The following is a 14225-nucleotide window of genomic DNA, read 5'->3' on the forward strand; positions in this document are numbered from 1 at the left end:
AAAAAAATAGTGGGTTGTACAGAGGACATGAAAGACAAACACAATAAAGGGTTTAATAAGAGATGAATATATTAGGTAAGACACACTGAGGATGCATTATGAACTGAGGCCCACAGAATACATCAGAGCTGAATGTTTGGCGAGAAAGGGACAATCGTGTTCCCAGACACAGTGGGCTAAGAGATTCAGTTAGGCTAGTGACTGTGGAATAGAAAGGAGAGGAAATGAAAAAGGACATTTGAAAACAAGTTTTTGCCTCAATCTTTTACTTTTTATCTCTATATCCTTTTAATGAACTATGTCTCTGGCTTCCATTATCTTAATGTCGAGTTTGCCCAAGTACACATCTATTGCTCTAGCCTCCGTTCAAATTTCCACCCTGCATTGTCATCTGTCCATCATAGTCTGTATACTCCCCTGTATGGTAGATGCATCATTCTCCAGTGCCTCAAATAAAACTGCCTTAATGAAAATGAGCACTTTCATTTTCTTTAAAGATTTTATTTGTTTGTCTTTAGAGAGGAAGGAAAGGAGAGAAGGAGAGAAATATCAATGTATGGTTGCTTCTTGTGAGTTCCCTGCTGGGAACTGGCCTGCAACCCAGGCATGTGCCCTGACTGGGAATCGAACCGCGATCGCGTGGTTCGCAGGCCCACGCTCAATCCACTGAGCTATACCAGCCAGGCTCACTTTCAAACATCTTTCCTCTCCTGGCTCCGTTTGTGTCATTGACTTCCTTGTCTCCCAAACAGCAAGACTAAGGATTTCAAATGCACATTTGGCTCTCATTTCCTCCATCTCTGTATTAAGTTGATGGTCAGCCTTATTAGCTTTAAAACATCTCTCCTTTCTTTCCATTTCCATTGCTTTTACTTTAGTTCAGGTCTTTCACTTTTCTTAAGTGATGCATGCATCTACTCATTCAACTAATATTTAGCAAAGTTCTACTATTTGGTATGTTTTCTTTTAGATGCTTCAAATATATCTCTGAATAAAGCAGACAAAATCCATCTTTTTGAAGTTTACATTATAAATACAGCAAGGGCTTCCTAACTAGTACCCTTCCTGCTAGTCAGTTTCTTTTATTGCATCCAGTTATTCTAGACCAATCAAAAAGCACACTTCTGCTTATAGCCAGTTTTTAATAAGTTCTTCAATGACTTCCATTTCCTAAATCTGCACAGGTTGGCCTGCTACTCAGGGCTCCTGGGTTCCGGTCTATGCTATCTTATCAACCTGATTAAGTATTCCATGCTAATTTACTGAATATATTCTGATTGGGGAGGTAATTTGCTTGGAAAATTCCTGCTGTTGCTAAAACACACAGAAAATAAGAAATTCACAGTAGTAAAATTCATGTTGATTAACTCAAAAACATGAGAGACTGCCTAGAAGAGGTATGGTGGCTTCTATTGCGAGTACTAGAGAAATCTTGGTTAATTAATAGAAAAGAAAACAAAAAATTATAAAATTATAAGAATAAAAATATTACTACCAAAAACATGATTTTGGATAATGATTTAAAACCTTATGAGAATAGAAGGCCCACATATATATTTTTTCAGGTTGTTGGCTCCTTCCGTCATGCTTCCATGTCTTACCCTAGAACATTAGTAAGAATATCATTAAGGCAAACTTTTCATATACCATGTTTGAGACCAACAATATATAAAACAAAAGCATATTGGGTTTGAGTCACTTTATTTACTTATTCATTTTACTTTTTAATATTTTTTATTGAGAGAGAGAGGGAGACATTGATATGAAAGGGAGACACTGATCAGTTACTTCCCATAGTTGCCTCAACCATGGATCTAGTCCACAACCCAGGTATGTGCCCTAACTGGAAATCCAACATACAACCTTTCTGGGGCACAGGACAAATGCTCCAACCAACTGAGCCACCCATCTAGTGTTTCAATCATTTTTAATAGTTACTAATAATATTTCAAACATAAATAGCTCCATAAAATGACAGTTGTAGAATGGTATGAAGAAAAAAGTGGACGCACACTTTGAAGTATATCTTTCTCTTACTGGAGTAATTACTAAAGCAGGGAACTATGTTTATTGAGACAAAAGTCATTGGTGCTTCTGTCAGATTTATCATTCTGGGCTATATGGACTCATGAATGTTATTCTATATGAAAATATTCTATTTTTATCTTAGGCATAATTCAGTTCTAGAAGAGTAGGTTCTGTTCATATCAGTAAGCATTTACATGTGAGTGCACAATTATGATGTCAGTATTTTTGAGTGGATCAAAGAAGTCTGCAATGAGATAGAGAAGAAGTAATTATAGATGCCACCAATTAAAAAGTCACGATGAATGAACCTCCTATGGAGGAGGAATTATAGCTTTGGTCAAGTACAGTCTTATGCTACTGTACCAAAAGAAGATAAGATAGACAGAAAGTAATTGCAATGTCTTCCTACAGCTTCCGATTTTCAATACTTTCATTGTGTTACTTCTGATCAGCTGATGCAAGACAGCTTCAGTTTCAAATGGTTCTGTTCTCTTATTGTACAGGACTCTGATTGTGAACACGATGTTTCAATTTCTGAAAGTCACTCTTGAATTTCACAAAAACTAAAATGCCCATCAACATTTTAATATGAGAAAAAGCAGCTTCCTGAGCAGACGTGAAGACAATTTGGATGCTTGTTATTTTTGTGCACCCTGGGGCATGTGTTTAGACTTTGAAAGGAGGGACTGGGGTAATACAATTTTTGACAGATGGGTTCAAGCCTGTCTTTGCCACTTATTAGTTTTATGACCTTGAAAACTCATAGTATTTTCTGTGACTCAGTTTCCTCACCTGTAAAATGAAGTTAATCATAGTATTTACCTTTGAAGGTTATTGTGAGGATTAAATGACTTAAGATACTTATAATGGCACCTGGCCAATGATAAGTCTTCATGAGTGTTAAATATTATTTTAGGCTACAGTGTAGTTTTCTGTAAGTTATGGATAATGCAATCTATAGCATTATTTACTATATTATTTTTATTTATGCAACTTTAATAGTAATAACAATACTTTTCTGTATTATTATTATTTGTGCAATCTACAGCATTATTTGCCATATTATTATTATTTGTGCAACTTTTCTGTGTCTGTAAAGTAATAATTTTAAAACAGGAATGTTCTACTCAAGTTTATGACTCTGTTGAACATATTTATTAATACTCCTGATTCCTTTATATAAGATATAAATGTGCTTCTGAAAACATTTGTTATACTGGTAAATTTTAGGGACATGAATAGATTTTTCAACAAAAAGTCCTGGCAGAAAAGGGTAGGGGGTGGAACACTGGACTGGAAGCCTGGACTTCCCAGGGTGTGTTCTGACCAAAGGTGAGACTCCAGGCAGGTAACTCAAGTTCCCTTCTTGGTTTCATGTATGTAATTAGGTAGTCACCTAAATGCTTGCAGAAGTCTCATTCATGTCTTTTATTCTATGGTTATTTCTTCTATCAATATAATTATCATGGAAGCATATGTGCTTATATGCATATTGTCATGCTTACAATATTTTAAAGGTCTATGAAAGAGTAGCACATTCTGTGATCATCCTCAATAACATCCAATTTCTCCTTTAGAAACTGATCGACAACCATTGAATGCATAAATAAGTGGAACAACACAAATCAATGCCTCTCTCTAAAATAAAAAAAGAAAAAATTTAAAAAGAGATTGAATTTTTAAAACTGTAAAAAAAGGCCTTGGGGCTAAGTCTGGTGAATAAAATGAGTGTTTTGAGTGGAAAAATATGGTGTAAATATAATGAAATCAAAGTATTTGGGGAGGCTTATTATAGACGCTGGTGTGTGTGTATGTGTGCTCATGTGACTTTGTGTGTGCACACAGGCATATGTGTATTTTCAAGTGCAAACCTAGCTTTAAATTCTGAAATGCTTGTAAAAACTCATCTTTCAGTCACACCTAATTTATGCCACTATAATGGCTTTGCCTTTTGCAAAACAACTGCTGTTTGTACATAACAATACCTACTGAGATGTAGAAACAGCACGGATCTTATTTTGAAGAAAGGCTGATCAGACTTGCTTCTGAGCAGCCTGATCCAATGTTGTGGGCTCATTATCCAGCTGAAATACTGTTTCGCACCTTGCACTAGTCATCTTCCCGGTCCCCCAGTACTTCCCTCAGAAAAGTCCAATAAAGATGTTTGTTTATAAAGGGGATTCATGCCTTGGATGAAGTGTTCCCCAAATGCTATATGATATAAGTGCAAAGAAAAGAGAAGCTTGTAAACACTTCAAAATCCATTCCATGGGATTGCACTGTCTGATGGCTGGGTATGTGTTCAGCAGCGAGAATGCCTTTTGCTTCTTGAGAGTTAAAGCTTGCAATTTTCTCAAAATTTGGCAACTGCTTTGCAAGATTATTAAACCTAGCCTGAGGCTTACAAAGCCATTGTAATAAATATTTTGAAACATTTACACACTGGGTATATCATCAACGGTACTTATATTCCCAGTTATTTAGACCAAACACTGACACAAATGTAAATTACTTAGGTTCTCCACTAGAATCAGCAGTTAGGGTGATGGGGAAAGCCCAGAGGATCTTAGCCATAAAAATAGCTCCAAGAGGATTAAAAAAACAGGAAAAAAATGACTAACAAATGAGCTATCTCATTTTTCTCTTTTATTAAATTTCCTTGAATTCAAAATTCTAAATTTAAAACAAGTGTTTTAAAAGGGGGTTACTCTGAATTAAGAGTAGTACACTCCTTTTAGAGGTTTCCAGAGGCTAATCTGTATTTAATATAAATACAGTATGGCACAAAAATGGGTTTACAGTTGTTTGTATGGGAAATAATACAATAACTATTAATAATACAGTTTAAACTATGTTTTGTGAACTCACACCTGCAAACTACATTGGCCTCTCCCTATACATCATATACAAAAGAAATTAATTTCTTTGAATACTTTATAGGTTAGAGTATGTTATTATTTTAATAAAATACATGCACAAATACATATTATTACTTTATTCTACTATTTCACCTAAAAATGAACCTTCAGTGTCCTCTTTCACTTTGTGACTCTTCAATCATTTCCCTTTTTACTTTGTATAAACATGCCCATCTAAACTACCTTGTTTTGTGATTTAGAACAGAAAATGTGGATGTGATGAAACCAGTTGCTATTAGTGGTGTGTGTGTACATGTGTTTATACACACACATATAGGTTTATGTATATAGATAAACATAAATATATGCATATAATCAACACATATTTGTATATATTTGCATACATATATTCGCACGCACAAATGTAATTTATATGTACACACATGCCTGTGTGTACACATGTACACACATGTCTGTATGTATGTGCGCACATATGTATGTGTGTGATTAATTAACTGCTTAATATTTGAGGAGTAAGAGAGAAAAAGAGCACTGTAACCATGAAACAAAAGTCTGTAAGCTGGAAGATTGTTTGAAATAACTATCTACTGGGTAGTGAATTATCAATTGCTATTTTTAAACAATCATTGATTTCCTAGAAATTGCTTTTCCATGGGTTTTACCTGGAGATAAAATTGAGCTGATGCCAAAATTGCAGTAGACAAGCAAGAAGGAAAAATAATAGAGTTGGAAGAAGAAAGGAGGAGACTATCTTTGACCATTTGAATCTGACATCCTTTCCCTTTCAGGTGCCTGGGTTGTATGCACTTCTCTGATTTTCACCAAGCCCTATCTAGTCCTCTTCAGACTGTACCTTTTTTCCTAATCTTTTCTCTCATTTTTATTGATAATATTCTCACTGCTTCCTAGCTAGAATACTGCAACCTCCTCGTAAATGTGGACCTCAATTATGCATCCTCTCCGTCTAACCCAACCCCTTGGACTCCTGAAATCCAACGTCATTCAGATATTCTTCTCAGAGCCCCACAAAGCTGGTGTGGGGTTTTGCATGAGAACACGAATTCCAGCCTGATTTGAGTACTAGCTTCACTTGCCACTAGTGTGTGACCTTGGTAATACACTTAAGTCTGGGTCTCAGTTTGCCATGTAATGGCAAACATATGAAATATTTCAAGTGTGTAGCCTAGTAGGTGCTCAATAAATAGCAGCTGCAATACTCCAATATAACACATTTAATTTTAGCACATTCTAACACATTCTCCACCTATCTCCCCCTGTCAATAATCTCTCCAGTCAATTTGGTCCTTTTCACTGTCCTTTCAAACACACAGTGACTGTTTTTGTTGATTGCCTCATGTTGACTGATTTTGGAGCTGTTTGTTAACTGGGCAATCAGTGGAGGTTGATGTTTTTCTCTTACTGAAAAGTGAACAAAGTGCTTGAAAAATATCTCATTCTGGTTGGGAAACAAAAATGTCACAGTTCTGTGCTTTCAAGTTAAAAGAATATTTTCTACCTTTCTTTTGGGAACAAAAGTATAAAATTTCTTATAGCAGGGAGTTGAAAAGAAAGGTACATGTGTGATGCATTAGTTTTCTTTTCTTCTCAGATTTTATTATAGACTGATTGAAAAATTGAAGAAACTCCCAAAAATTATTAGAGAAAATAGAATACTTTAACTATCAAGCAAACACAAATATAGGTATTTATTTAAATAAGTAGATATAATGATCTTTGACCAAAAAGTTAGGTAGATCTGTTATTCATTTATTAAATATTTATTAAATACTTACCCTATGCTACCCTGAAGGTAGGCGCTAGTGATATACAGACCTAAGCCTGGACTCAAGGGCATAATAAACATGAGGCAGGACCCAAGAGGCAGATTGTAAGAAGCACTAAAATAGGGGGAGATAAAAAAGATCTGGTGTTGTTTTCTGAATCTAAGTAAAAATAACCAGATATTTTCAAAGTAAAGAACCAGATATTCTAATTGTTAATGGTGGAAGGGGAAAAATAAACTATATCCAAGGAGTTTAAAAGTAGCCATAAATGGCTACTTTTGTATAATTAAAATGTATCATAAATCAAGGATTATGATTAACTCTACTCTATGCCGGGGGTTGGGGGGAAGGGAGAAGGAAGATAATCCTTTTATTTTTTTTAAAAAAAATTTTTACAAAGTAAGTTTTTTCAAAAATTATTTATTTATTTGTAGAGGGGAAAGTAAGGAGAGAGGGAGAGAAACATCAGTGTATGGTTGCCTCTCGTGCGTGCCCTGCTGGGAACTGGCCTGCAACCCAGGCATGTGCCCTGACTGGGAATTGAACCATGATCCTTTGGTTCGTAGGCTCGTGCTCAATCCTCTGAGCTACGCCAGACAGGGGGTAGAGAATAATTTTAAACACAGCTTCTCAACTTTTGGAGACAGACTGGATTTGAACCCCAGCTCTGATACTCAATAGCTTTGTGAAGTTGGACAAATTACTTGACCTCATTATGTTTCAGTTTCTGCATCCATAAAATGTGGATAATAATAGTACTTATAGTTTGCATGTTTAAGTGTCTGGCACAGANCCATGATCCTTTGGTTCATAGGCTCGTGCTCAATCCACTGAGCTACGCCAGACAGGGGGTAGAGAATAATTTTAAACACAGCTTCTCAACTTTTGGAGACAGACTGGATTTGAACCCCAGCTCTGATACTCAATAGCTTTGTGAAGTTGGACAAATTACTTGACCTCATTATGTTTCAGTTTCTGCATCCATAAAATGTGGATAATAATAGTACTTATAGTTTGCATGTTTAAGTGTCTGGCACAGAGAAAGCATTATACAACATGTTTCATATTATTCTTATGTGCTTTTAAGAGAAAGATAAAGGGAGAGGGAGTATATGATAGCTAGAAAACTGAACATGAAATAAGAAATCTTAAATTTTTCTTTTTTTGTGGTTCAGAGCAAATAATTTACCCCTTTAGACTAGTTCCATCTTTGATAAAAAGGGAACCACAGTTCATTCCCTTTCTTAAAGTTCTGAAATTCTGTAATTAGGTTGATACATGGTTTATGCATCTAAGCCACTATCACGAGTCCAACAAAAAATCATTCTCTGTGAGGCTTGAAATATGTCCTCTGTGTGCCAGTAGGTGGTTCTATTCCCAAAGTTTAGGACAAAAACCACTAGGCATAAAGGCACTCTTTCATTGACAAAGTACAAAATTAGATCCCTGAATTAATTATTTCTTCACACCCATTAAAATATGGGAACAAAGGTGAGTTTACACTAGAAGCTCAATTAATATTTTTTGCCACCTTTTTAGCCTATGAATAGTTAAGATTACAAGATCAACACTGGAGTCAGTTTTATCTCTGAATAATTTAGTTATCTCCTATTATTAACTGTCCTTAATGAAACATTTTTTGACTAAATATTTTTACACTAAAAACTATTATAAGACAAGGGCTATAAAAATATTTGATGAACTGAGGTAAAAGACCTGTACTTGGAAAGGTATAAGACACTGAAAAAAGAAAATGAAGAGAACAAAAATAAATGGAGGGAAATACTGTGATCATGACAAGGAAGAATTAGCATTGTTAAAATGTCCATAGTACCCAAAGCAATGTAATATATATCATTGTAATAATATATATGTCATTGTAATAATAACTGTAATAAAATAATTATTGTAATAATATATTATAATAATATATGTGTAATAACACACGCATTATTACATAATATATAATTATACATATTATAATATTAATAATAATATATCAATGTAATATATATCATTTAACATTGTTAAAATGTCCCTTGTACCCAAAGCAGATTCAATGTAATGTATATAAAAATACCAATGGCATTTTTCATAGAAGTAGAACAAACAATTTTAAAATTCATGTGGAACCACAGAAGACACCAAATAGCCACAGCAATCTTGAGAAAGAAGAACAAAGCTGGAGGTACATACCACCCAGTGTCAAACCACACTACAATGTTATAGTAGTCAAAATGTCATGGAACTGGCATAAAAACAGACACTTTGATCAAAGGGACAGAATAGACAGACCAGAAGAAATAAACCCACACCTACAAGGTCATCTAATGTACATCAAAGGAGGCGAGAGTGTAAGATGGAGTGAAGACAGTCTCTTCAACAGGAGGTGTTGGGAAAACTCAACAAATAATGCAATAAAAATCAGACCACTTTCCTATACCATATATAAGAATAAACTCAAAATGGGTTAGAGATTTAGATGTAAGACTGAAACTTTAAAAACCCTAGAAGAAAATATAGGCTATAAACCTTTTGACATTGGTCTTAGTAATTTTATTTGGATATGTCTCTTAGGGCAAAAACAACAAAGAAAAAACCAAACAAATGGGAATGACTATGTTAAACTAAAAAGCATTTACACAACAAAAGAAACCATCTACAAAAAGACACCCTACTGAATGGGAGCAGGTATGTGCAAATGACATACCTGATAAGCAACTCACATGCAAAATATACAAGGAACTCATATAGCTCAATATCAAATAAACAAACTGGTTAAAAGATGGGCAGAGGACATAAATGGACAGTTCTCCAAAGACAGTATACAGATGGCCAGCAGACACATGAGAATATACTCAACATCATTAATCATTACAGAAATGCAAATCAAAACTACATTGAGATATTATTACCACAGACCTGTCTGAATGGCCAACAACAATAATTCTACAAACAACAAGTGTTGGTGAGGATGCAGAAAAAAGAGAAACTTTGTATTCTGTTGGTTAGATTGCAAATTGGTGCAGCTACTGTGGAAAACATTATGGAAGTTGTTCAAAAAATTAAAAAAAATAGAAATACCACATGACCTAGCAATTCCACTTCTAGATATCCAACCAAAGAAATCTAAAATACTAATTTCAAAAGATACATGCACTCTATGTTCATTGTAGCATTATTTAAAATAGCCAAGATATTGAAGTAACCTAAATAACCACTGATACACAAATGGATAAGATGTGGTACATGCAAGGGAATATTACATGGTCATAAAAATAAACGACATCTTACCATTTGTGGCAACACGGATGGCCCCACAAGGTACTGTTGTAAGTGAAAGAGTTATACAGAGAAAGACAGATACTATATAATTTCAGTTACACATGGAATCTAAAAAACAAAATAAATGAACACAAAACAGAAACAAACATAGGTATGGAGAGCAAATTGATGGTCGCCAGATGTGGCAGGGTTGGAGGGATGAGCGAAAAAGTTAAAGAGATTAAGAAGCACACATTGCCAGTTTAAAAATTGTCACAGAATGTAAAGTACAGCAAAGGGAATGTAGTCAATAATATTGTAATACTTATGTATGATGCCAGAAGGTTACTGGACTTAGAGGGGTGAAAACTTGCTAAGATATAGACATGTCTAATCACCATTTATACACATGAAACTAATAAAATATTGTATGTCAACTGCAACAAATAAATAAGTTAAAAAATTTGATGAACAAATAGTGTCAGAGAATTGCAAACATTACCCACCACACCAGTACTCTGATCCATCTAATGAGATATACAAGTACTTCAGTTTCTGATGCAAACTCACCTAGTATTTGCACAGACTAAGGAAACAAAACTTCTATCCAAATTTATGGTTATGTACATTATAATACTTTCTGGTCCTTAAAAGTTATTCTGTGTGTCTCCACTTAGATACAACTGGACAAGTAAGTCTATCACTATATCCTATGTCTCCAGTGCCTAACCTAATGTTTGCTGAAGCTCAGGCCAATCCATTCAGCATATATAGTTGTATAATATCTGTGCACTAATATGCCAATGTATAAGTAGAAATGCACAACATTTCATATGATTGCTTTGAAGTGTCACTAAAATATACAAGCATGTAAGATGCTGGGCAGAGAGAAGATCATAAATGTAGTTACATGTCACTATATAATATTTTAGATATTAATATTATTAAGTTACTCTTATATCTTATAAGTAGTAGTACAGGAAGGAGGTACCTGATAAGTAATCAACCTTTACTTATTAAAAATTACTCTGAATACTGTCATTTTCATGGAAAATAATCACAACAGCAATCAATAATCTAGTTTATTTGATGGCCCAGACAAGCTGATATATCACTGCTGTTTTTAATAATTTCTAAAGTGTACTACAATAATTAAATTTGATTGTCTTTGTAATTTTTAAAATCAGTTAATAAAAAAGAGACCTCTTTCTCTAATGGCTATCGCAAAAGGGAATAAAGGCAGATACTTTCTGAATTCTGGAAAAGAGTCTGGGTGACAGATTAATGTAGCACAGGGACACAAAGAGAGACGATGGCACATCTGTGATTGTCAGGCATTCTTCCTTTCCTGGCTCTCTCTTCTACCAGATGCACAGGGAAGGGAGATGTGGAATGTCATTATTAAGAAACTCCACAGAAAGAGACAATTTAAATTGTCAACATCTATAAATGCAAATCAAACAAAAGAAGAAGAATGCTCAATGATTAATAATTTTCAGCAGTTTCCTGGAGTATATGTTTGGTCAGAATTAAAATCTCTTTTAGGTAAAGCAATAGAGGGATAATGATATATGGAACACTTGATGTGATTTATTAAACATTTATTTAATTGCTATTATGTTTACATATTGATTTTACTGGCTTCATTTTTTTTTTTGGCATAAAAGACCCAGAAATTGGCTCTGGAAACAAATTATTTTTGTAGTGAAGAAAAAGCCATTAAGGAATTTTTTTCTTTTTCTCAGTTTTCTGGTTCATGTTAAGATCCATTAAACTCTTCTCTGGTCTTCCACTGTAAAACCCTAGTTATCTCTTTCATTCCATTATGCTTTCCACCCTGTTCTAAATTCCTAAAAACAGCGGTGTGCCTCTTTACTTAGAAGCATCTCTTCCATTAGTTACTTCCTCCTCATTTTCCCTTACCAAGTCTAGACCAGGCCTTTGTTATCTCCTGCCTTCCTGTTTGCTCTAGTTTTTGCCTATTTGAATTCATCATTCTTATCAAAACTAGATTAACCTTCCCTTAAATATCATCTTTTCAATTTACTCCTAGGCTCCAGAACTAGATAATAGCTTCTTGGAGCTGCTTGTGACCTACAATATGAATTCTGAACTTCAAATTCCCTTTCAAATTCATTTGGTATTCTTATTCTTCCCAGCAAATTTTTCTCTCTCCTACTTCTGTTGATTTCATTGTTTCTCCAAGAATTATCATTTTTTTTCAGTTTAGTATAACTATTCTCTACTAATCCATCAAGGTCAAGTTCAAGGCTTACCTCCTCTGGAGAACTTTCATTCATGCTTCCTGTGATTAATGATTTATTATGGATGGTATTCACATCTTTTAATATCTCAACTACACAATTTAACACAATATAAATAAGCAATGCCCATACAGTGTATAAGTAAATGTCATTATTTTATAAGCATGGGTCATACATTTCTAACTAGACTGCACATGCCTAGCAGGTAGATTCCCTATGGCATACTGATTTCCAGTTTGTTTCCATTAGAATCTACTCATCAGTAAAGGTACTTAGATTGACTAATCATTATCTATACTTTAATATTTTACTTCCCACTTTATGCATATTTCATTTTTGTGTTATACTTAGAATTTTTAAGAATTACAAGGGAGCATTAGTAGATTGTATTATTGCTCACAATTATTTATTCCCATTTTCCTTTTATATGGAATACATGTGCCTACCCCATAGACTCGGGCTTGGCCTTGGGCCCCTTTAGTTAGTGGTTTTTTGGCAGATGTGACATATACCACATCCATGCAAGAGGCAAGTGGGGCACTGCAGGTTTCTATCAGCTTCTTTTACAAGGGTTCTTTGCAATGAAAGCAGCTTGTCCCAGATAGGACTACTTCTCCAGCCTAAACCTTGGAACAAGAAGCTGCATAGAAAAAAAAACCTTCAGTTGACCCACAATTTGGAGTAGAATTTACCAAGTCATAGCCCTTATGTTTCGTGACTGAGAAATAACTTCTTCAAAATCACTGATATTCTGGGGTTTTCTGCTACATAGAAAAGCTGACTAACGGAAGACCTGAGGGTTCCTCCAACTTCTTACGCTGCTGGCAAGGAGAGAGGCCAGGATTTTTAGTGAAGTAATGGAAGAGTTATAGCAAATTCTGACTTATTTTTACTTCTTTTTAAACACAGAACACAATTTTTTTGTTATTTTAGAATTTAGGGGAATACAACTGAAATAGTTTGACATTTGTGGCATTAATACTACCTGGAGCTGCCCTCCTGGCCTAGCATTAGCTTTTAGAAAATACATAGAAGAATACTAAAAAACAAACAATTTGTACCATCATTGTCAGACGGAAAACACTTCTACCTGAAAGATACTACTCTCTCTTAGGTCCAGGTTTGTTTGGTATCAGACAGAATGGAATGCAGTGATCTTTTGAATTCCTGTTAGGCCCCAGACTTTTATATATATTGTTAATATTATATACAGATTTCAAAATATTCTTTATTAAAAAGCATATAATAGAAAATTCTGATTGAGGATGGGTATAATCTTTTTTATTAAACTGTCTTCTTAATTATGTGAAGAAGTCTCATTCATTTTGACACAAACTGATAGACTGCAATAGTCTTACCCTTTCCTTTTCTAAAATTCAGATGGAAATATCCTTATGTGCTTTGGTACATCAGCACTTTAACTTGGTCCTGAAGNTTTGTTATTTTAGAATTTAGGGGAATACAACTGACATAGTTTGACATTTGTGGCATTAATACTACCTGGAGCTGCCCTCCTGGCCTAGCATTAGCTTTTAGAAAATACATAGAAGAATACTAGAAAACAAACAATTTCTACCATCATTGTCAGACGGAAAACACTTCTACCTGAAAGATACTACTCTCTCTTAGGTCCAGGTTTGTTTGGTATCAGACACAATGGAATGCAGTGATCTTTTGAATTCCTGTTAGGCCCCAGACTTTTATATATATCGTTAATATTATATACAGATTTCAAAATATTCTTTATTAAAAAGCATATAATAGAAAATTCTGATTGAGGATGGGTATAATCTTTTTTATTAAACTGTCTTCTTAATTATGTGAAGAAGTCTCATACATTTTGACACAAACTGATAGACTGCAATAGTCTTACCCTTTCCTTTTCTAAAATTCAGATGGAAATATCCTTATGTGCTTTGGTACATCAGCACTTTAACTTGGTCCTGAAGTTTATGTTACCATACGATGTTCTTAGAAATATATTAACTTTGCTAACTATGATATTT

At 34.4% G+C, this 14225-nt stretch overlaps 1 protein-coding gene across 1 annotated transcript in view; it reads right to left on the reverse strand.

The window, feature by feature from the left end:
- Positions 1-14225, reverse strand: part of GRID2 (glutamate ionotropic receptor delta type subunit 2) — a 1449169-nt gene that overhangs the window by 123260 nt on the left and 1311684 nt on the right. The window lies entirely within an intron of this gene.

Source organism: Sturnira hondurensis, unplaced genomic scaffold (genome assembly GCF_014824575.4).
Source record: "Sturnira hondurensis isolate 20B ecotype Veracruz unplaced genomic scaffold, ASM1482457v3 Scaffold0004998, whole genome shotgun sequence".
Lineage (NCBI taxonomy): Eukaryota > Metazoa > Chordata > Mammalia > Chiroptera > Phyllostomidae > Sturnira > Sturnira hondurensis.